The sequence below is a fragment of the Plectropomus leopardus genome, chromosome 8 (genome assembly GCF_008729295.1).
Source record: "Plectropomus leopardus isolate mb chromosome 8, YSFRI_Pleo_2.0, whole genome shotgun sequence".
Lineage (NCBI taxonomy): Eukaryota > Metazoa > Chordata > Actinopteri > Perciformes > Serranidae > Plectropomus > Plectropomus leopardus.
The window spans coordinates 14,788,422-14,814,057 of record NC_056470.1 but is presented as its reverse complement, the minus strand read 5'-3'; the positions used below and the strand labels follow the sequence as shown (position 1 = coordinate 14,814,057).

General features: G+C 38.5%; 1 long non-coding RNA gene across 1 annotated transcript in view; it reads left to right on the top strand.

The window, feature by feature from the left end:
* Positions 1–7,491: 7,491 nt before the first annotated feature.
* LOC121946461 overlaps positions 7,492–25,636 on the top strand; it is a 91,903-nt gene continuing 73,758 nt past the window's right edge. Inside the window, exons 1-2 of the long non-coding RNA XR_006106023.1 lie at positions 7,492–7,663; positions 9,270–9,326. This is a non-coding gene — a long non-coding RNA (uncharacterized LOC121946461). The remainder of the gene's footprint in view (positions 7,664–9,269; positions 9,327–25,636) is intronic.

The following is a 25,636-nucleotide window of genomic DNA, read 5'->3' as shown; positions in this document are numbered from 1 at the left end:
ATGTTGTATGCTCAAGATGCCTGCCAAGTTGCAGACCACTGTAGACCACAGGTCGAGACCAACACTTGTTGTGTTTTAGCGGCTTTTTATGTTCCAAACATCAGTGTTTTGTAGCAACCTGTCAGTGTTTTTCCAGTGTTCTTTTTTTTAAGCTCCTAATGTCAGTATTTTGAAATTACCTCAGTAGGCAGGTTTCTATCACAGATTTGGACAAAACTTGATTGATATTTTTGAAATGTTGGTAAAACACAATTGCTAAATGACTGCGTTTCCATTAAGTGATGCTATGCCACTTCTCTTGCAATGTTATGCGTCTTCTCCTCTTGTGATAACATCCCAAGAAGCACTGAAATGGATGTTCAAAGCATTGCAGGTTTATCTCTATTGCAGCCACCATACTAGCTGTCATTATTTCCAGTCAAAGGCAACGTAGACGTGTTATGCGAGCAATAATGGAAAGGCAAGCCCCTAATATGTGGGAGCAGCCACATTGAGGTATTTCTGGGAGGCAGGGGAATTGTGGATTCAAAACTTCCGGATGATCCGCTCAACTTTTAAAGAGTTATGTGATGCAGTAACACTGCTTGTAGTGCCTCCTGCTGCTCAAGGAGGCCAGTTCCTGCAGAAAAGTGCCCTATAAGTGTTTCCATTGCAGTTTTGCAAAAATATGGCTTCGCCTAAAAAAATTCAAAATTGACATGTTTCCATTGGGCATATTTTATATTTGCAATTTGCTCCGAACATGGGTGTTTTGTAGTGGACCCATTGGTGTGTTCCAGTGGCTTTGTAAGCTCTGAACATAGAGGTTTTGAAGCAAATCTTTGTTGTCTTTTCATCATCTTTTTAGACACCTAATATGGGTGTTTAGTAGGGACCTGTCTGTGCTTTTCGGGCAGCTTTATAGGTTCCAAATGTGACTGTTTTGAAGCAAATCTTCTGTTTTTCGATCAGCTTTTTTTGGGGAAAATGTGATTGTTTTGTAATGACCTGTGAGTGTTTTTTTCCCAGTGTTTTTTTTCCTGATACATCACACATGGGTGCTTTGTAGTGCATTCCTCAAGCAGCTATTGAGGTTTCAAATGTGGGTGTTTTGTAGTGAATTTCCATCTGCTTTTAGACTGTAAATGTTTTTGTTTTGTAGCGACCGGTCATGGTTTTCCAGTGGCTTTATAGGCTCCAAACATGGGTGTATTGTAGAAAAACTCTGGCTTTTCTTGTGGCTTTTTAGGCTCCGAACAGGGGTGTTTTTTAGTGACCCATTGGTGGCAATAATGGCACAAAAAATAGTTGCTTTTTTACAGAGACATTGGATTGTGCTCCCAAATCAGAGTATATTAAGCCAAAACATGAACTTTCCCTGACCATAACCAAGTGTTTTTTGTGCCTAAACCTAACCACACATTAACCACTGTAAAACATGTCTGCCAACATTTTATCAGGTCAGGTCAGGTTGGTGATTGTACACTCTACAGTGCTACACCCTAATAGCAGTAGTGTTTGAAACGTTTATGCCAAAGCAAATTTTATATGTATGAAAAAGAAAACAAAATCAACTTATGCAGTGCTATTCCACTTAAACATTACACCCATGTTTAACTTTGTTTTTGTGGCCTTCAAAAACACAGTATCAGTTACTTTCCAAGTGAAACCTGAGCTTGTTTTGATGAACGTAAAACAGGTATTTTACTGGCACACACACAGAGCTTGTGGCCAACAACTCTCTGTCTTTTATTGTTATTGTTTTTTTTTCTCTGTTTTTTTTTTTTTCTTTGTTTGCTTTTTTTTTTTTTTTTTTAAAGTAAGTCAGTCTTGGTAAGCTGGTAGGCTGCAGTTAAACTGCAGAATTTTATTTCAGCCACTGTATTTAAGGAGCTGCTTCTACAACTATTTTAGAAACCTGTGCAAAAATGCCAGCATAGAGCAGGTGACAAAGAGAATATGAGAGGATATGCTATCACAAGAGAGTGTGCCAATGATTGCAGTGGTGTTGACTTATCACTTTGGGGTTTTTAAAATCGTCTGTTTGCACTAGTTTACTTTATTTTTACCCAACCAACTCTATAAAAAAAACACTGGTTGAAAATTGGTGCACTGGATGTTTGGGTAGGCTTTTAAAGGAGCAGTCTGACATTTTGGAAAATGTGATCCCTATTCAGATTACAATTTTGATATAAATGTCATTTTAGTTTCCGGTGCTGAGACAGGTCAAGCCAGGACGTGTTTAGACCAGGAGCAGGGGGTAACAGCTGCCCCAGTGAAAAAATATTCTCTCCCAAAATTCCAAAGATATGTGTTGAATGTCTTTTTTTTTTTTTTTTAAGGTGTAGAAATAGACAATTGAGGTATTGTGGCTTTATAGGAGCAGTTGTGTGTCAGCTTTTTCTTGACCAACAGCTGCTGGAATCTATGACTGCACACATCATCTCAGAAGCTTTCCCCTCATAAGCATATTCTTGACTAGTGTGCGTGGTAGCAAGACAAACCATATAAATAACACAGCTTTGAAGGAGCTGGAATACTTTTAAGTAGTATATTTAGTATATTTTGACGCAAATACTTTTGTAGTTTAAAAATTGAATGCATGACTTTCACTTGTAAGACAGTATTTCAACACTGGCATTGTTACTTTTACTTAAAGGTACAGTGTGTAGGATTTCGGGGGATATATTGGTGGAAATGGAATTTAATAGCCTATCATGAGTATTTATTTTTTTGTGTAATCATCTCATAATAAGAATGACTGTTTTCAATACTTAGAATGATATCTACTTTGAAAGCAGATCCTCGTTCATGGAGTTTGTCATGTTGCACTGAGGCCCAAAACAGGCAAACCAAATGGCTCCAGGTAGGGCCATTTAGATTTTGTGTTTTTGTGTTTCTACATTTTTATGTAAGCCACCATATCAGCCCCTCTGGGACCAGCCACACAGCAATGGAAAAACATTGATTTCTTGCATGAAACTACTTTATTCAGTCTTTTTACAAGTTTAAATCACAAGGTCAGTTTGTTTTGGAGAGGAAGGGATTTTGCTGATAATTCACCTCCTTAAAAACCTCCTGAATGTCTGGATCTTAACTTATCAGAGATGAAAGGTGAGCACACATTTGCACACGCTAGGCTTTTAGCTATTTTAATAGCCTGATCCGTTTATTTGAAGAGGTGGAGACCTCTATGGATAATACAGCTGCAATCCTCACCACCAGATGCCTCTTTACCCTTCACATTGCTCTTTTAAGTAACTGATCATAATACTTCTTCCTTCTTCCAATCTACTATGTGCTAAAATTAATATTGATCATCAAATTTGACTCTACATATGTCCTAAAATATATTTATTTGTAAAAAATAATATATTTAATTCAAAGATGTGTTCTTAATGCAACAGAGCTAATAAATAGTATCACATGTTGTTATTCGTAATCGGTTTCTTGTGTTTTATCAAGTGTATTTCTGTTCTATCCATTTGACATAAATATACCTCTTGTAATTATGAACGTCTGTATAAATCTGACTCTACCAGTGAATCAAAGTGTATGTTCTCTCAGGATGAAATGAACCCTCTAGTTTAACCAAACTGCATGTCTTTTCTAACCTTGGACTGCCATGTGATTAGCTTTTAATGTTTTATAATTAGTAGTACCAATGGCAAAGGAGTCAGCAGGGCAGAGGTGGGGTGGGTACGCCCTTGAGAGCAGGCCTTATGAATCAACGGCTGGCGATAAATGGACTGGATCATTACTGAATCAAGTGATCTGCAGAATAATCTATTGATTTTCTGGTCTTTCTTACTTCTTTATTATTCTGTATCACAGTATTGCAACATCAGGAGGAACCCACTGATGGATGGGATGCTTGGACCTCTGCAGTGACCGGTTGGGGGGGCGGGTCGCCGAAGAACGTAGTACATATTACACATTCCATGGTACTGGGCATAAAATGTCTACAGTGACACATAGATTTATACTTCATAAGGTGCGCTTTCTTAAAATTTACCACTGACATTCGTAACTATATACGGAGCATCAGTGTTTCTGGGTGAGGCATCATGCCAATGTTTGAAGTGGAAGGAGAACTGGTGGAAGACTTTATAACAACATACAGGCACAGATAATAAGAGACGAGTGTGAAGTGTGAACAAGCCCTACAATATTTATTCAACAGACTTTTTTAGTTGAATTCATTCAAATCTAATAGTGGCAGGTGTTAAAGGGTATCTATTCATAGAGAAGAGTCAAAATGCCATTGAAAACCTTTAATCCCCCCTAAAAAAAGCATGAGGTATCATTTAAAATTATTCAGCCTAACCTTGTATTTCTGTAAATTGGCCCTTTTTTGTGATCAAATGCAGCACAAAAGTATAGATGGGACTATGATAAGGATGAGATGGTGGTGTGATTATAATATGACAACTCAATTAACAAATTTTCTAAATGTATTGGAGGGATACCAAGCAGTAGGTCACAATCTTTGAATACAAGGAAGGTAGAGATTAAAGCACTATCTACCTTGTTAGTTGACTTTCCTATCGATCCCCTCGATTCTTTATTATGTACAACAGGACACATCACAAAACTGCTAATTGGCAATAATCTGTTCGTCGATAGTTCACAAGACTGCAGAATTTAGATAAGGAAAGTTCAAGTTTAAAATACATTATCACAGCCCCACTGTTCCTATGGGCTTTGCTCCTGGAATACCTTCAAGGAGTCTCATGCTCAGAATATTTTACAGTAAATTATTGATGTATGGTAGGTGGTAGGAAAGGTGAGAGAGAAGGAAAACAAAGAGAGGAGGTGACATTAGTGTTTTGCCAATAGGAAAGAAAAAGTTTAAATGGACTCTGGAAAATAGTAGGTGATAATTGTAAAACATAGACACATACAGAAGTGAAATCCTTGTGAAGTTATTGTGGACAACATCTTTATAGTTGTAAACGATAAAAAAATAATTATTCAATTATTCCACAAAAATCATCACATAAACTGCAAATTACTAATGTTTGATTAATCTCATGCAAACCATGATTAGACCTGACCCTAACTTTAAACATGCTCTAATTATATGTTTATAATAAAAATGTATCAAATGACTATGTGTATGACTATGACTATGTGTAATGTAAAAGCGGTTGCTCGTTTTGTAGTAGGGCCTAAACGCCCTCTAAATCACAGCTATTGCATTATGCCTGTAGTTATGCTTCTCATAGACAATAAATACGGATCCACTGTAACTTCTGAAGTAAAGTTGGGTGTGCAGGTTCCAGTTTTCTCTGTAGGGAGTCCTGTCTGTAGCATAGGTTTGTAACCATGAAAAATTAATACAATAACTCAAAAAATCCATTTGAATTCAGATGAATTAAACCCTACTGTATGTAAGGTAGTGCGCCTGAGTAACACAACATGGTGTTTAATAGACCACCATTTTGGTTAAATAGGCTGAACGTCTTGCAACATTTTGTCAGGGCTGAACACAACCCTGGATAGTAAACTAGAAGTATAAGCTACCCCATCATTTAATAAAATAGCCTTGAAATAAAACAAAACAAAACCAACAACAACAAATAAACAAAACAACTACCCCCAACCCAATTGCCCCAAAACCCTAAATCTAAAAATAAAACAAGCACTTTCACACACATCTATAGCCTACATTACATGGGCTACATCTAACAACTAGCCTACAACTCCCATAAGGCCCTGACAGGAAATGGAAGCTGTTTCAGTTGCTTCGTTTTAAAAACTGTTTATATTTCACAGGTATCTATTTCTCATGTGTCCATTTTTAGAAAGACAGATGATGATGTTGATGATAATGATGATGATGATGACAGAAAATGCCATGGAAAACCCGGATGCACGTGAAACAGAAGCTAGCTAGGAAAGGGGCGGGGCTTCTCTCGTGCTCAGTCCTTACCTGAAGACATAACGGGCTGCTACCTGCTTGCGAGCTGCGAAAATACGTCAACGGAGTGACCGGTGGAGAAAAGCGAGAAATACGCCGGTCCAGGGATACGTTTTTTTGTATCACCTGGAGTTGCATACCGAGTTACAAACAACAGCTGGTCAGACCGAGGAGTCAGTTTGGATGCGCAATGCTAACTAACAGTAAGTACCGTAAACTAGCTAAAGCAGTTTGTTAGCAAACATGCAAGTTACAACAGCTTGACTGGTGAGGGCATTAGTGTTCTTCCAACAGTGCTAAACAGCAGACACGGTTGTTAAGTTATTGTTTAGGACTGTATGCTGAACGGTTTAATGTTTTTTATCTAAAGCTAAACGAGAGCAACCTTTTTTAGGGTTTGAAGACTTTTGGGGCTTAGACCTGTTCCATGTAGGGGGTCCGGGGGAATGGTCTACTGCCTTTTTTTGTGGATAAACAGGCTCAGATTTGTACTTTTTAAAAATGCACTGTTGCAGTGATATTCATCTTACGGCCTGTTCGCCACATTTGGCCCCCGATAGACAGCTGGGTGTCCCCCAACCATTTTGTCAGTCAAAATACAAATGAATTCATTCAGGCTGAGAATTATTTTTGTACTTTTAGAGTTCATAAGGTGCCAGAGTACATAAAACAGTATTAAAAAAAACTTTTTTATTACAAAGAGTGCCAGTTCCCCCGCACCCTCCAACAGAGGTCCTCACTAAGTCCTGAATTTCCTGATTTTTTTAAAATGTCTTAAAATCATAGAATTGCTCTATCCTATACACGACCAAAATCCCATAAATGTCTTAAAATCACAGAAACGCCCTAAAATCAGAGAAATCCCTCCAAATCCTAGAAATGTCCTCAAATTCTAGTAACGTCTTAAAATCCTAGAAATGTGCTAAAACCCTAGAGACATGCTAAAACATGAGAAATGACCCAAAATCCTAGCGTCCTAAATCTAAGGAATGCCCTAAAATACTACAAATGTCATAAACTACTAGAAATTTCCTAAAATCATTGAAATGTGTTAAAAAGCTAGAAATGTCCTGGAATCTGAGAAGTGTCCTAAAATCCTAGAAATGTCTTAAAAATCCAAGAAATGTCCTAAAATCCTAGAAATGTCCTAAGATCCCAGAAATATGTATTCGGCTGCTGTGACTGGCCCCTGGCACCCTACTTAAGTGACAATGACCAATCAGCTAATGCTTGCTATGTGTCATTTTCCTACTGGCAGACAGGTGTCCATACCTGTCACTACCTGGGCAGCAGACACAGACAATATGGGTGTTTTAGTTAATTTAAATGGGAAACTCCACACCCTTTGCTCGGTTACTTTACGCAATGTACTAAGTGATCAATGGTGATATATTAAACAAATCTAGCTTTGCTTAGCTTTATCAATAGAAAACAACTCTTAAATAAAATACAGTAATATAGTAAACTGTTTGACAAGCTGTCAGTTGAGACAGAGACCACCACTGGATTCCAGTCCAGGTTTTCCAAGCGACACCTGCTAACCGAGAAATTCAATTAAGGGCTCCTCTTCCCACTTGGAGCAGGTCTCCAGGGCAGATCTTCCGGGCGACTCGCCCTGTAAGAAATTAGAAAATGCTACAATAAAATCCGAAAAACTGGAAAAAATGTGGCAACTTTATTAATGAAAGCGCTCGCGCTATCCACCGTAAACATACACGTCCCTTTAGTTGGAAGTCACCGAAAGACAGCGAAGTACCTCAGGTAAGAGTTTTCCTTTTCCTCTCAACTACTGCCAATGCTCATTTCATTTCCAAAACACATCATTCTCTGCAGAAAGCGACATCTAAAGTGTCCTTCGCTGCAGCAGTGACACCGGAAACGAACATTATTAAGCAGTTTTAAACAGTTAAAAAATGCCACCAAAGGACAGAGACTTGGCGTGAGGACTTGTCGGTAAACACGGTGTAACTGTCGGCGATGCAGCAGCAGCAGCGCCGACAGCAGCAGCAGGTCTGGAGCGACTCACACAGTCTGTTAGTGAGCCTACTTTGGCTTTGACAATACCGGCGAGAGGATCAGCCTTTTCTAAAACTTAGTTAATTCACACAAAAGCCGCAAGAGACCGGATGAAAACTGCAGGCGAACAAACCGCCAGCCCCCCTCGCAAAGTTTAGACAGATAACTTTTTCCCTCAGTTCCTACTTTCACGCAAGGCGAGCTCTCCCAAAATATAAAGCATAGAAGAGACAGCGTGGAAACAGGACTGATTTGAGGTATTTTATTATTTATTCATCAGCTGAAACCTACATAATTACTGAGCGCTGCGATTCTCCAAAAGCGACAAAAATGAGCGACTTTTGTGTGCGACTTCAGTGTGTGCCGAAAGTGCCGGTTTTTGCCGAGAAAAACTTAGTGAAACTCCTCTGGTTGCCCCTAAACAGGTAGTAGCCTTCACACAGTATCATTTACCGTAAATAGAGGAACTACTATAAATGCAATCAATATTCAAAGCCTGAAATGCGGAAGTTCTGCTGTTGAAGATTGTCTGTTGATGAAAATCTATTTTGCCCTTTCTTGTATGTTTACTAGGATAATTGGGGCTGTGGTGTCAGATAGTAGCCAAAAGTGTAACGTGCTAAATGCATGACTTCATCAAAAAATTCTTCACTAATTATTTGGCATATTGTACAAAAATATAGTTAAACACCAACATACATATCACATCATTTTTTAAAACAGATTTCATAACCTGATCATTAGCCCAAAATGTGTCAGCTATTGGCAGGTTATACACCTCTCTGACACCACACAGACTCTCACAGACATGCACACACACGCACACACACACACACACACACACACACACACACACACACTGTATTTGTTTTGGTAAATAAGATTTTTCTGCAGTTCCTGCTCTTAGTGGCTCTAAGGCAGGTTTTCTGACTTCCACCTACTGTAGAGCAAACAATCAGTTTCAAACACCGTATGTAACCTGCGTGTTTGGTTAGCTGTGATCTCTACAAAACGCCACTTTGATGTGAGGTTTAATTTAACACGCTTTCGTAAAGGGTCACTGTTAGTTCTCTCGTGAATTTATAAATGTGTGTGCTGTGTGCTTGCCACTGTGTTTGTTATTATTCTCAGAGATGACGATGAGGACAGGAATAGATCACTGGCACTTTAAACCCAGAGTTCTCATATTCTCGCCGGATCTTTCTCCTTTGCTAATTATTGTGTTGTTTTCAGAGCAAATATGTCATATCCATGGCGACCAGGCAGGTTTATTGTCTCTCCCGTGCAATAGCTCACAAAAGTAATTAATTATCCCTTTTTTTCTCTTTCTCTCCTGTCTTTGGTTAAACAGATCATTCATGGAAAGCCATCTTCTATATTAAAAATGCCACTGCTAGTACAACACAAGGTAAACATTTAAGTTCTTTTTTTTTCTTTCAATTTTACAGTTTTGATGTCCCTTTTTGTGCTTTGACTTTCTCTCACTAATCACTTGTAGATTAAATAAATGTCTAATGTAAAAAGATGCATTATGCGCACACTGTGTGCTTTTGATGTATTTTCCATAATACCCTCATAATGCAGCAGCTGTGCAGCCTAACTGTTGCAGATGTATTCACGCATGCAAAGCAAGCACACACTTGACACTTAAACAGGCAAGCTTAAAAACACATGTTTAGACATGAAATCAGCTTGCATTTGTATGTTTTGAATAGCAAGCATCAGCCAGACTAAAGATAAGTTTACTTTAGTGGTGTCTTTATTTTATGAGGTCACCAAAAATAATAGCCAACAGCAGGTGACACTACAATAGTTCACCTCAGTGCATTGCAGGGGTATTGTACATGTGTTTTCATACAGCCTGTCCAAATAGGGCTGTAAAGTGATCAGTTGAAGCAGTCTCCAGCTCTTCATCCTGTGTGCTCCCTCAGTGTAACTCTGGAATGTGACGGCATGTGTCTGCTGTCCAAAGGTCCATCTCTAGCTGGACACCAGCCAGCCTTCACTGTCAGACTGGTGGTACAGGTTCTCATCTCTCTTCGGCATTGATGAGACAGTGCAATATCCATCTGTCAAACATACTGCCCTTCTTCTCTACCTCTCTTTCGCTTGCTCTCTGCCTTGCTTCTTTCATAGTTTTTTATCGTCACTAAAGGTGAAAGTAGAGCAGGGTAAATTTGCTGAGCTAAGAAGGCAGAGATGCTTTTTGTCCATTTGTGCTTTTTTAATTGTGAGTCGGTTTGTGTGTGTATTTCTGTATTTATGAATGTGGTCTGTTAGGCCTTTCGATTGGGTCTCTCTCTCTCTCTCTCTCTCTCTCTCTCTCACTAAAATGGTACTTGAATTGTTGCCTGTAGTGCTGTGCTTCTGGTTCATTCGACTATTTGAGGATCTCATTGGTTAATCAGTGTGCGGTGCCTCCAACATTCTTATTTCCTGCAGCCCTATCAGTCAGTGAAATGCCTCATGTCTCATAAGTACCCATCTGCATCTGTCAAGGGGTGTGTAGAATTAAACCCATGTGTATTCCTTTTCTGTTTGACCTTGGCTGTGGACCTCAGGTCTTTGATGTCAAATAAGCGTCAGTAATCCCAGGCGGCATTTGACAGGCTTCAGGAGCCATTACTTTTGTTTCTCGGCACATAAGCTTTATCAATTGCCCTCAGTGTAATGATTTTGTATACAAATTCACACTACCGCAACCATAGTGTTTTGCCTTGTAAAAATATACTGCCTTCAACACGCACCGTTATACCAGCACAAATGGCACACATGTTTTTTTAATCATCATTATTGTTTTTATTTTAGTGCTAAGGAAATGTCCTTTTTGCATGCTTGATCAGCCAGTAGAGAAATCCAATATAATGGAGGTTCAAGGTGAATTGCATCCCGTGCATTTCCCCCCTTCGACTGAAGGAATATTCCAGAGCAAAATAAACAAATCACACAGACAACAGTAATATAGGGTTGATTTTGAAGGCATGAAATAAGTATCGATTAAATCCTGCAGTTCATAGATGAAAATGGCCTTTTTGGTAATTTGTCCTGGGTCCTTTCAATACGATGGAGAAAAAGAGAGAGGCACGGACAGGAGGAGAGAAAGAGGCTGCAGAATAGGTGGAGAGGAAGAATAGAGGGAGGAATTAGACAAGTGAACAGAGAGAAAGACAGAGAAGAGCTTTTACAGAGTTGAGAAAGGGACATGCTGCCCCTTTCCGAGCTCATTATCATTCTTAATAAGTCTTAAGGAAAGAAGGAGCATTGAGTGTAAATGCACGGTAATCCTTACACTGGCCAAGGTTAGTAGGGACGTCAGCACATGCGCACCGTTCCCAGCTGGCCACTTTGGGACAGGGAGGGGACCAGAGGAGCATAGTTAAGGATAGATGTTCAAGGAGAAAGTGAGGACGTTTAGACACTGTATAAAGGTTAGGTCCTTTCCCCCAGCCTGTAGCTTTTCAGTGCCTGCACCACCTGGCATTTAGTGGGTAAACAGTTCTGCACCAGACTAAAAACAGCCGTATTTGCAATAAGACCTAGTGAAGACTGTAATAATTCAGAGGCAGAATTGAACAAGAATTGACAGGCGAGAAGTACAAAGCTTGATTAAAAATCGAAATAGGACAGTTTTGCCTTTGGCACCATTCACCACAAGGGATTCAGTCCTGTACTCAAAGTAACTGTTGGCTGCAGTACATGCCTAATTCACTGTTCTTTGGGTGTGGTCCAAAAACAAGCATTAAGATGAATTGGATGAACTGGTGACCAATTAACTCATTTGACAAATTGCCAGCCACTTGTAGTGGTTGTTCAACCATGTTCCTTTAATGGAAATCCAATGCAGTATATATTTATATACTATACTAAGCTCACAGTCCAGTATTGTCTCACCTTATGCATTCTATAAAGTGTTAGTAATATTAATATTAGAATATTCCTGTTAATTAATCAAATCAGATGTGAGACATGTTCAGCACATAAATCTTGGTCCACAGTTAAACCACAGCAAAAGGCCACTTTTATACTTCCAGTAATAAGCACAGTGAGTGGATTTTGCTGTCACATTGTCTTATCTTGGGTCAGTTTTAAGCCTTGTTTCAAAATTAACATATTGTAGTTTAGGCGTCTATGATAGTTGAGTGTAAAACTGTATACACATTTAATAAATGATAAAAGTACACATCCTTGAGTAACAATACCACATTTGTTAGATATGGAGTCAGATTTTTGTATTTACTGAAATGTAGCATACTTGAAAAGCATGTTGACTACTTGTGATGGAAGTTCTTCGCAGCATATAAAACTGTATGTAAAAAAAATTAAAATAATTTATTTTCCTCAGCACACTTCACTCCTCAACATAACTGCTCAAGAATATTTTGCTAGTAATATTAATTTAAGATGGGAATCTTTGGAAATCTCGAAATTTGGTTAAATTGCGATTCTTTGTGATACAAATTGATTTGGAATTGATTCGTGATTTAACAAATGATTCTTGATTTCAAAATTAATTTTTGATTCAGTGAATAGAAATGCCCTCTTCTTTCTTGCTCTTACTCCAGTGCAATGTGTGTCAAACGTAACATGTTTGAAGTCTAATGATCTGCAATATGAAATGGTCTTGATAAGGGATGTTATTATACATGGACTTTTCTTAAAATATCAACAAAAAATGTCTCTGCCGTCATGAGATTGTGACAAAATCTACCACAATATTACTTGGCTATTTTGGCAGTATAGATGACATCTATTATCTCTTCTTGTTGAAAATTGTCAGGGCTTGACATCAACACTTTCCCAGGGCAAAGGAAGCTCTGTTTGGTCAGGTGGAATTTCTCATACAATTGTCCGAGCGGATAAGCAAAAAATAAATGTGATGTAATGTGTATTGCTGAAGCAGATCTTTTCCAACTGAGCTACGTGTATGATTCTTTTTTTAACCACCAAATGTAGGACAGGACTGATGAGAAAAGACATTCTGGACATGGTTGAAGTTACCTCAGAGGTTGATGATATCATATCCAACATGATGTTAAATTTCTCTCGGATGCTCTGTGTGAGACTTTATGATGCTCAGAAACTAACTGTGTTGCAATTTCTATAAAGTCTCCGGTGTAATAGCATCCCATTAAGAAGCATTGTAAAATAAACAAGAAAATACCCAAAGTATACATCAGATTTGTTATTTAGTAAAGGACATTTTTAAGCCATTATTTTTCTTTTGGGTAGTAAAGCAAATTCTCATCTTCTCATCAGACTGTTGTCTCCAAGCCTAGATGATCTCAGCCTACTGCTACCAACTTAGCCCAATGATATCTGGTGATTCAATCAAATGTGTATATATGTCCAGATAAGACAAAGCTGGCCAATGGGTTATTGGATGGAGGCAGACATTCTCAGGTTCATTAGAGGAATCTATAAAACAAACATTTGATTAACAAAAAAGAAATGCATACAAACTTGTCAAAATAATAATCCAAACCATTCAAATTATATTGACATCTGCAGGATCTTTGGTGATCTATCTCCCAGAAAGGAGGGCCACCTTGACGTTCTGAGAAGAACCCATATGTGCCAGTCTGGTCGTTTGGCATACGCAACTAGTAGCCGACTGGAATTACTATTTAGCGAGTAAAGCTAGCAGGCGGAAGCAATTTGCTTATCTGCAAATGCCTGGGAAGTGTGTGTTTAGTAATGTATGGCTGTATAGACCCATTTTAAGATACTTAAAGTCATGGAATGGAGTATAATATAATGAAAAAGTTATTTGAAAGTTTGGAAAATTCATGGGTAGAAATGTGTGGGAACCCTGGACTTGGTTTTAAAATTTTATGATCCACCAACTATATTTACTGTTGGAAGAAAATCTGTTCCCTGGCCTTTTCTCCAGCTTTATACTGTTGGTGCATTTGAATCTTGATAATGACTCCGTGGATCCCTTTGGGAATATTTTGGCTTAATTGTCTAAGAAAGGCACAACAGTCAAATAAGCAAATGAAATTGGAGCTGATGGTATAGAGTGGGGGTGCCCTTTTGTCTTGCTGAGTGTAATGCCATCTCTGTGTCTTTCTGTCATGTAAGGATGATTTACCCAGAGACAGATGTTCTCAGACCTTTGCTCATGAACCTGCACTGTTTTGTTCTATTTTTTGCCCTTTTAAAGGTTAAGGAGTGAAACATGTCAGCCTCTTTTGATTGCTGTGGTGCTGAGTGTTGTATTCTGCTGTTAAGTGAGTCCAGAGCAGGTATACTCAACTTGCTTTGGGGGCCACTTTTGTAAAGGCCAGGGGCCAGTCGCAGCAGACCCATACATGTTTCTGGGATTTTAGGACATTTCTAGGATTTTAGGACATTTCTACAATTTTATGGCATTTTTAGAATTTTAGGACATTTCTAGGATTTTTTAGAATTTGAGGACATTTCTAGGATTTTAGGAAATTTCTCAGATTTTTGGCTGTTTCTAGGATTTTGGAACATGAGGGACCTGGCATCCTATCAGGGGGCCAGATTTGGCCCGTGGGCTGTAAGTTGAGTGTCGCAGTTTAGAGGCTGAAAGCACTGGAGATGTTTTTAGAGCCTTTCTTCACCATTCTCCTCATCCCTCTGCATTTTGTTTGGCAACCTGCTCCATTTCTGCCCCCTCCCCCCCACCACCAACCCACCACCAACCCTTCACCCCCCTCCAGGGAGCCTTGGGAGGCAGAGAGCCATCACCATGGTGATCTGAACACAGATCCCCCACACACCGGTCCATTGTGACTGGCATGCGTGGAGGTGAGAGGGAACAAAATGTCACAGCAACAGGTTTTTTTGTGTTTTTGTTTTTGCCTCAATTCTCGGTGGGGCTGTGCTCAGATCCATGCGCTCAGTTACACTGGAGGGACAGCTGGAGAGACTGTGGGAGTTAGGGAAACAAGTTTATTGCAGAAATGAATACAGTGACAAGGAAATGGACTGTAAATACTAATAAGCCCTTGTTTTTGTTTTCCTTTTTTTGTCTGTGGTTGTGTTTAGCATCGGGGCAAAAACACAAAGAAGTGTCACGAGGGAGTGTTATTGTTATTATCTGATTAAAAGTGTGTGCAAATTTACCAAATAGGCATAGCCCAAAGTTAAACAAAACCGGCAGGGTTTTTAATAATTTAATGGCTTTTTAGTTTTTATGGTTTGAATCACACAATATTAATTCAATCAGCATATGAGTTTTTGTAAATAGGAAGATATTTCCCAATGATAAGTTAGTTTAATTTGGCTGAAATTGTATGCAGTATGCTTAACAACATTGATAAATTATACATGGAAAAACAAACAAACCTTTTTCTGTTGTCATATAACCAGCTGTCTCAGTAAAGAAACTGTGTCCACTTACCGTTATTTTTCCGAGCATCTTCTTTCAATTGTTCCCAACGTAAAGAGAGCATATGCGACCACACAGAGAAATAGCGCTGCACCAAACATCTTTTTACAGACCGTTCTGGCTTTTTTATGCGGCTTCTTGCTGAAAGTCTCTGAACTTTTCAGAAAGGTGCTGGTGTTGTCACTGCCACTCCTTTAGTTACTGTCAAGCTGCAACCTCCAAGGCTTAAAAAAAAAAGAAAAAAAAGAAGAAGAAATCAAAGTGGAAGTGCCAAAAACTACAGTTCTTTAAATGGCCTCTTGAGGCTGGCTCCAGAAGCCAGTTAAGCCCCATAGTCACCCATGTTAAAGTGTCCAACTTTACAGCAGAAATAAACATGTTTACAGCCAGGCACAAGGAAATGGTTTTGGTCCTTAAAGATAAATTTCCCCTTCATGACAACTGTACAGGGGTTGCAGTTTTATTTAAATCACCTGTTAACATTTTATTAAGGCTTAAAGTTCTGCATAATTAAGGATGGGCTGCTTTGAGTGACGGGCTGTCTCTGCCTTGGCTTCTCACTCAGATCCGCTCTCCTCCACAGCGCCACCCTCTTGCCCAAATATGGTCACTTTTGGCTCCAAAAAAACAATATGGTGATGGCTTAAATATCAAACGCAAGGTTTCAAAACTGGAGTCCTCAAACGGATGGGTGACGTCACAGTAGCTACATTCATTACTTTTGCAGTCTATAGCTACTGTATGATATGTCAGTCAGAAACTCTCACAACAAAGACAGAAAAGCATGGAAACAGATCATTTGAACGCTGAATGTTGCTGGTGAGTGTTGTGCTTTTATCACTATACACGTTGTAAGCTCGTTTTAAACTGTGTTCAACCCTCTGTTAATGTAGCGATATGTTAGCTTTCTAGCTAATATTAGTGTCAAGATATTGCTGTCATAGACACATATCCACATGTTGCATGTCACTAACATAAAGCGCTGGGCTCGCTTTTTTAAAAATAAAATCTTGGATTAAACGCCCCTCAGTGCCCTCCTATTGCTTTTTTTTGCGGAAAAAAAAGAAAGAAAAAACATATGCCCTAACTGGAATGCCTCCCATCTGCTAAACACAGAACGTAGTTTGTCCACAGAGGACAGCAGCAACAAATTTAAGGAGCCAACACTTTTCGACAACCCTCCTGTCTTGTCACAACTCAATAGAAGACAGCTCCCTGGAATGCTATCAAAATTATTAAATCTGAATACATAATATTTAATAACATAACCAAATGTATACAATTTAACTGGCAGCTTTGAGGTAGTTATGCTGTTGGCAGATTGGCCACCAGAAGACCCTTTTTCCCTCAGGGTCTAGCTTGCTCCATGCTTCCTAGTACTTCTGCCATACTGGCTTGTGATTAGCTTATGATGATGCCCTTCTAGCTCTCAGTTAGTGCTGACCCTTGACCTGTCTTGATCCAGGCAACATGCTATTGGTTGGAGGCCTTGGAGAGGGAAGGGGGCTTATAGATAATGTGGCATTGAAAAGGTGGAGCAGATTTTGCCCCTAACCCTGAAGAAGATGTGGGCTGTGTCCTATGACAGGTCCAGGGTTGCCCTCACTCCCAGAGGTTGAGAGGGAGGGTCAGCCAGTGCCAGCGGGCACAAGGGTGGCTTCAAACACAGAACTCTAACGTCTGGCATAATGCCTCGGCCTCCTGGCCTCTGCTCTGTGTAGGATATTACCCCATAGCTCCTAAATTGTAATGTATCAAAGTGACTGTCTTGTCTTATCTCAGTATTTCTATACATACATTTTATACATAATTTTTGTTTTGTTTTGGAGTTAGTTATGCAGTGTGTATACTGCATACATATGCGTTTACTCCCACAATAACCTGTTTTATTATGCAAGAACCAGAAGTCTCATTAATATTTGTTGATATGTAGCTATAGCAGTCAGGCCTTTTCGTGCCAAGTCTGTAAGAGTCTGCCATCTCCGCTCCCTGAGCAGATGCAAAGGTGCAGGTCCTGAGAGATCCTTTTATGTTTCGAGACCTCTCCTTGCTCCTTTGACTGCGACCTCAACCACAACACAGCTCCGTCTCAATCAGCTCTTTGCTGTAATCCCACTTCAGAATTCCTCTTGGCTAAGGGAGTAAATAAATTTTTCAGCGTTTATTAGAATACAGCTTGCCAGAAGGGACTCCTCTCTCCTCTCCTATAGCTGCTCCAGTAATTAGCAAATTGATTAGGAGAACTTCAACACACCTCCTTGGCTCTTATCTCCCCATTCTAGGACAATATTGCTGTGCCATGGGACAGCGTAAATATTTTAAGGGAAACCCTCAGTGAATCTCATTAAATGGCTATGGGGCAGAGCAGCTGTCTCCTGCTGAAGGTCCCAGCCAATTTTCTAAACTATGATTAAAGAAAAGTTTTGGATTATTTAAACATGCCATGTCCTGTGGGTTTTTTTCAGTGTCACTGAAGACCTCTGTGATTCCCCCACCCCTCCGTGCCAGGACTGCTCCTTTCCCTTTGGATCTATTAGTTTGAAATCGTTTGGGTGATGACTCTTTGAAAGTGGTGGTCATTCTGGGATGCCGTGTTCAAAATGCAACAAAGACCTCTCTTTTATGCACAAATGCTAATTAAAATTTTTACCCCCCATCCCCAAGCTGCAGAGGGAAAGACTTGGTAGCAATTTGGCAGATAATCAAATTGCATTTTAAATGGAGCCGTTTAAAGATGACTAGGGTCTGCTCACAGGAAGACACAGTGGCACGAATTAAGCTCGAATAAGCTGCTATGTGCATAGAGGAACAATACAACAAAATACACATCACAATAGGAGACTGCATTTATGTAAATGGACAACATGCAATGTTTGATTTATGTTTTTATTTTAATTAGTTAAAAGGGACTCAGGTACACAGTCAGACTTGTTTTCTCCAAATGCATGCATGCAGGAATTCTGTTTTTCTTTTAATTATGATTTCCCTCTTGCTAAGTGGCATTTTTTTTCATTATCTGTCCTTACAATTTGACCAATTGAGGCAAAATGCTAATAAGACATGATTTGTTAGCAGTTGTGGTACCTTGCAAACGTTTTGTTCTTTAATTTTAGATTTTCAGCCTGACAGAAAAGGCAAACTGTGTGGAAAACGTTGTCAACAGCTATGTTTGTCTACAAAAATGTGCGCTTAGAAGCTGTCCCCCCACATTTGGTATACATCATTAAGTTCTTCGTGGCCCATCAAATTGTTTATTCACACGGCATTCCAGTACATATTAGTGACATCTCGTTAGCAGAAAACAGAAAACTGACACAAAAAATTTGGGGAACAGGCCTGAATTGTTTATCTTTCAGAATGAGTGGAAAGTGTGATTCTCATGAAATGATAGAATTGGATCAAACGTGCAGCTCCCAAAGCCTCTTTTATCCTCTCTCTTTGTGTCCCTGAAAAACTGAAAGCACCAAACGATCTGTTTAGTTTTCAACACCATTCTTACTCGGGGCACATTTCCTGTAAAGTTTAACATTCATCACAAGACCAGTACAGCCATCAGAACTGCTTCATGTCCATAAAACCCTATTATGGACAGCACAACAAGTGATGCTTGACTTGTAAGTTTAAAGGGTTCTTAATTGGCTGTGATTTGCTGGCTGTACAGCTCTGACTGTGGAAGTGGCATAATGATCCTCCTCTGATGATACATTACTTTTCTGGCAACTTAATGCACCTTAACGCTGCATGTATCTATCCTCTGTGTTGGCTTCATCTCTGCATCATAACAGGATGACATAACAATGGTTTTGACCTGCACACTGCAGGTTGCACTTGAGTAGATGTTATGTTGACCTCACCCACCTTCTGTATATACCCACATCCAGAGATAGTCCCTTGAGATCTTTTACAATGATTCCCCAAGGTAGTTTCTCTGTTTTTACTTTAGATTTGTGGTTAAAAGCGTCTGAATACATTTAGAGAACTATGAAACACTGAGGCAGTTCTGCCTTACAGCATTTGGTGCTCATTATTGAAGCATTTATCAGCCCAGTTGGCCAGGGGAAAAAGCTTCAAAATACCTATGATACTATTTGATTTTTCATTTTTGATTTTATGTAGGGATGCGTGATATTGGATTTTTTGCCTCTATCTAATATGTCGATATGTAACAACTCATTTGGTCAAATACTGATATAGATATTAGGGCTGCCCCTTGAAAGCTGTAGATTTGAATCATCAGAGACCCTCAGCCGACTGAGATTTTTTTAAGTAGAGCAGCTGTTATTTATTTTTTTATTGTTTTTGCTAGTCAGTGCGCTGTGCAGTGTAGTACTGGGGATTTTGGTCCCTAGATTTTGCTGTGGAGTGAGTGCCCTTGACTTTCGCTACTCTCCGAAACAGAAAGCTGCAGCAGCGGCACAGAGGAGGAGAAAGGAGAGACCTTCTGCTTATAAGCAGTGAATTTACAGCTCACAGCAAGTTAGTACAATGCAGTCTCTGGCTAGTGTTGGCAAAAAATGTTGTTGTACATTTTTGACCCGTCATTAGCGGAGTTAGCTTGTTTACTGTATTACATGATTGCCACTGTCACACTGAATGTCCTGCTGAGCCCTATTCAAAGTTTAAAACTTTGTATGATAAACAAAACAAACTGTCGCATATATTTGTATTAAATTGCCAATCCGATTTGACTGGCATAATTCTGAGTTGGTTACAGGCCTAATCACTATATCCTTTTTTTTATTATACCTTCTTTCCCGAATCATCTGATTGAATATACTTCTTTATCTGTATGCATGTAACCCGATTTATCTCTATTTTTAAATAATTTTTAATTTATTTACTTTAGGAATAAACAATGTTGGAATTTTTGCTGAAATCCAATATGGCTATGTATAGCAACTCATTTGGCTGATAACAGATACTAATATCGATACATCCACTTTTTTCCCACCTAATTTTATTGATTATCAAGTCTCCTGTTTAGCGGAATTAACATCATGTTATGCATACTCTTATCATGATGGCCCACCAGCAGATGGAGAAATTCAATACAATGCTTTTCAGTGTAGGTAATATTCATTCACTGTGCAAAGTGAGAAAAAAAACTTCAACTTAGGGTTTATGTATTGTACATGTCCAAAAAAAGGTTTGCCATATCAGCAGAAATCAGCACATTGGCTGATGACGAGCTGCTAACATTCTGCATTCCAAATTTTATAAGATTACCCTCAAAGACAGATGTGTCACTATCTGTGTTTTTTATTGTTTATGATGGAACATTATGACTTATTCCTTGCGTTTTAAATGTTAAATTGTTTCAGTTATGAAAGTAATTATTATGCTGAATAACCACTGAAATGAGATAAACACTGATAGTGTAATTTAACTGACTGAGCATTGTAGCATTCTAACTTCCATTTTAAATATTTTTTTATGCTGCATTGGGTTTGTGTAAAAATGTATTTTTCCTCTTTTTATACATTTTAATAAGCACAGCTTATTCTTTTTTCATAAAAGCACCGGAAAGGAGGAGGAATGCCTTTTCCTTTGAGTTGCTTTTATTATTGGAGCAACACAATCCCTGTCTTACCATGTTGATTGACAAATATTGTTGCAAAGTTAATGACACAAGAGGGATTTGATTGATCAAGTGGGTGACTGATCATAAAACTGTAGTCAATATTTGGCTGTAGCTTTATTTCCCGTCTGAACAACAATGTGGCAGGATGTCTGAGATGTATGGCTAGACACACAGCGCTGGCAAAACACATATTTACACTTCAGTCTCTCCTGAGCATGATGATGCTGCCTCTGTTTGCCATACAGTAAATAATATCCCATGATGCTAAAATGAACAGTCTTTGTGTATTTATTCAGTTGGAGCAAAGAGTGTTGGTTAAAGCTGACCAATTTTGGTGTAGTTGGGATGAAAATCTCCCTCTAATTACTGTACTGTGTGGATTCTTTAGTCCCAGTCCCCCTGCTGCAAATGATGGTATTAAAAGTCTCTTTTATTTATAGAAATAAAATTTTAGCTTCACAGACAATAGGCTAGTTCTGTTTTACGGTACAGCAGACTTTATCTTTTTAATAAAAATTCCTGACTTGGTGAAAGTTTAATTAATAAGGGACTTAAAGCTAGGGGAATGAGCAAGGGAGTTAGGTCTTTAAGGGGGTACTTATTTTTCCATCTGGGCTATCCTCCAAAAAAACTGTCAATTAGTGTGTTAAGCTGAAGAGACAAAAAACGTCATTAGTTCTTGCAAAAAGAATAATGGGTTTTAAAGGTTTTGCTTTAGAGGCAGGCCAAAGCACAAGAGTGAGTCTTATGTATTTTCATTCATTTCTTGCAATTATCAAAGTTTGAAGGAAGGCTTTATTGTTCTAAGGTGCATGATTGAGGAAGCAGACTCAGTGGGTTGTTTTTCTAAGTAACTGTGTACCCTAATTGTCTAAGATAAGACAAAGAAAATTAGTTGTATTTGGTGAAGTGAATCATACTGTGTAGAATATATGAATTTTCAATTTTGATAGTTTGCTATTAAGCAAGTAATATTATTGTTGTTGATGCTTTGGCTATACTTTTGGACCAGAATTTGTAGATGTTGTATTTGTGTGTGTAACTTTATAGCATTTAAGGTCAGATTATAAATTTCCAAGTAAATAAGGATGACTTGGTCTAATGGTGTTGCTATCAGTTTGTAGAAAATGTCGAGGCAACTGTTGAGTGCTTTATTTTTGATTAGTCGTCTTTATTTCCTGGTTTAACTTTTCACCGCAGAGTAGTTGTAATAATTAATATCATTATAGAAGAGGAAAGTTTCGAAATACATAATACTGCTCCTTGCTGGGCGTCACTGTTTATATTTTGATGGTGGTCAAAGGTTAGTGTGACCTCACGAAACATTTTTTTTTGGCCATAACTCAAGAATTCTTCTAATTATGACAAACCGTAACGCACATTTCTAATAGGATATAATGATGTGATAAGTGTTTTTTTTTTTATATACAAAAGTTTAAAGGTCACCTTCAGTGTGACATCATAATGTTCTGCAAAAACACTTTTCTGGTCATTACTCAGTGTCATATCTCAGTCCTTGCTACAGGGTCGGCATTAGCACGCTGCCTGTGGCGGGCGCTTTTCTTGGCAGAGGCATCTGGTAAAATAGATCAAAACAGTTAAAAAAAACCCCATAACATAAATAAATAAATACATAATAAACCACTAATACATGCATAATTGCCAAGTAAGATGACATGCTCTAGATTCTTCTTTTTTTAATTTTCATTTTATTTTTAGACATTTTTTCATGAAATTGTACAAACATTAAAAATAAACAGTTATCTCTGAATAGTTTGAAAAAACTGAATCAAATTGCTATAAAAATGTTTTCCAAATAATACGAAAATAAAGTCCTAAATTCAACAAAATGTGGTAGAAAATATAATTCAATTAGGTATTGGCAATAATCGCACATCGTTCATCCCTAGTTATTTTTACGTTTTTTTGTAACTTTAGGTGCTTTACACAACACAAAGGTAAGTATTATTATAGATCATCTATCAAGTATAGAGCCTTAATTATTGGATCCTGTGTTGTTGTTTTTTTAAACATTAATTCATACCAAGTTATAGTGTTGTGGCATAAATCGTTATCAAGCTCAGCGGTGTGGCTCTTTCTCATAAAAATGTAGGTGTCATTAAAGTGTTCACACTGTTCAGATCACATAGAGTGCAGAGTAAAATGTATTTCACCTTGAAGAAATACTTAGTAAATGTGATAAGGTAACCTGTAAATGAGCAGGGTCCTTTTTGTAATGAACTTCCTTCCTTGTAGATGGCCATTTGAAGGGTTTTTTATGCGGCCAGAAAGTGTGACAGTGGTGCTTAGATGGGGCTTACATAACTGGTCATAGTGCAAGAGGTTTCAGGCGCTGAGCCCAAAATATGTCATTGACTTGTGCCACACACAACAGGAGATGGCTTTTGCATCACAGTGTGAGTGCTAGTAAATGATTGGTTACAGGAGATTCTCCAATAAATTAATTGTTTCCACTTCATGGTTAAGTATGTGCTACTCTTCCAAATCGAGTGCTGGTACTTGGTTATTACACTTTAATAGCTCGCTTGCCAAACTAACGATATATTACTCCATGTGCTGGCTCAGATCAGAGAAGATGAATTGGCTATTAATTAGAGTTGCACTGAAAGGGCACAGGGGAGAGACTACTCATAGGCTTGCAATCAGTGTCAACGGGGGCCTTTTCTGACTAGGACAGCCGGGGCAGGCCCAGGTCACTGAGCGTTATCATGAAAACCACTGAATCTGCTGGAAGAAGCGGCATCAAACATGGCCACCATCTTGTTGAGTCAAACAAAGGACAAGGGAGTTTAACATCATGCAGCTGCAATTTCTTGTGATGATTTTAGTCAGGAGTGCGAACAGAATGGCAGAGATGCGTGGGAGGTTGTTTGGCTCTGTGAAGTTCCTTAACAAAAGCCTCACGTCCGAAGGACTTTGAATTAGAAAGTTATGGAGGAAATATTTGACGGGTAGAGATGATTTGTAGGGAATATTATTGTTTGGCTCACTTTTCTTGTGCAGCCTCTGAATTAGCCCTTTTATCACAATTAATTAAGCTTGCCTATAGGAGATGTTCCATCTTGAGCTCATCCACACAGGATAAATAAGTCAAAGCAGCAGGATATATGTCCTTTTATTGGCTGACTTGATCTCGGAAGCATCTGTAGTGGGGGGAAGCTGTCTCTGTGGTGCGACTTTGTGGAAGAGTCTTTGCCATCACTCACTTTGAATGCGTCTTTTATGACTCGTTTTGTTAAAAACCTCTTTTTTTAATGCAAGGTATCAGGAGTTATGGCCTGTCTATGCAAATTAGGAAATTTTGACAGTTTGTTATTCATGTCATCGCCTTTTTAAACACTTAAAGGCAATAAATTTCACTGTGACAGGCTGCTCCGAAATTGCCACTAAATATTATTAAATATTTTAACAAGTTCCTTGTAAATATGCCTTAAATGTTTGAACGATGGGCAGGAAGAAAAATGGCTTTGCATCAACTTATTAGAGGCTATAAAAGTGGCAGTGATTTATCACGGATGTGGAGCAACTCAGGCCATCTTTTTTTTGTTTTGCTTATTCTGTTAGCTTGCTTTGTCCTGATGTGCACATTAAAGAGAGAGGCATCATGTTAAAAGCCTGCAGCCTTTGTGAGCCTCACAAGTCATGAAAATGTTAGCAGCAAATATTGTTGTACCTGTGGTCCTTGAAAGACAGAGCAATATATGGCAACATCATTTAAAGTTTTAAAGCTTCTCGTACCCATTTACAGTTTTACATTTTGTGATATCACCGGCCGTAACGGAGTGTGTTTATCAAGAATTCTGGTTGATTTGACGTTGCACATATTTGGTTTGATATATGTCTGAGGTAAAAATGTTAACTAACTTAAAGCTATAACTAAAATTATAGCTTTTGTTTCACTCTTTAATTATTTTTAGCCACATTTAAATGACCTGGTTTTTAAGGCGCAAGGTAAAATCTTGATTTTCTTATGGCCATTTAAAGGAAACAAATTTTGTGCAAAAAGAAATGTTATCTGTCTTTGCATAGAAAAGTATCTGTAGCAGTGTCAAGCCTCTCTCCTGTGACTCTTCAGTATTCTCCAGCCTCAGCATGGCTGTGTTTGTAACAATGATGGCGTTGATTGATATAAATCTAAACAAGATTCTGTCAGTTGTCTGTCTGATGTGTAACTTCTTAATGTATAATAATAAGTTTCTCTCGTAATGCTAGTCTCTTTAATTACAAAGTCAAGCTACAAAGAGAAGCTGAAGTGTCTAAAAATAGTTTGAGATGTGACACAGTCTTGGGGCTTGTGGTGCACCTTTCCATCGGTTAGGGCTGGGAATTGAGCATCAGATCAGGGTCATTTAGAGTAACACGACTGTGTTCCAGAGGATTTATGTTTTACACTGGCAATATGCAGATTCCTTCATCAGCCACATTTCAGCTTTTAAATTCAGAAGTCAACTTTTTTTTCCTGACCAGCCTATCATTTTGTGACTTAAAGTGGTTTCTTAATTTATTGCACTTCAATTACGAGCAAGTTCAACTTCATGTTCTTTATTAACTCTTAGGAGAGGAAATGATGTCAGCCAGCACCCACATAGACAGAAAAAGGAAGGAAAGAAAGAAAAAAGCCCGACTTGGCACAAAATTTGCAAGACACAAAAACATAAAATGAAAACTCTGTCCCTATTAAAAAATGCTGAATGTGCAGTTACCTCAGTGGTTTTACTATATGGTCTCATAGTCACTGGAATGAAAGAGCTTTCAAAAA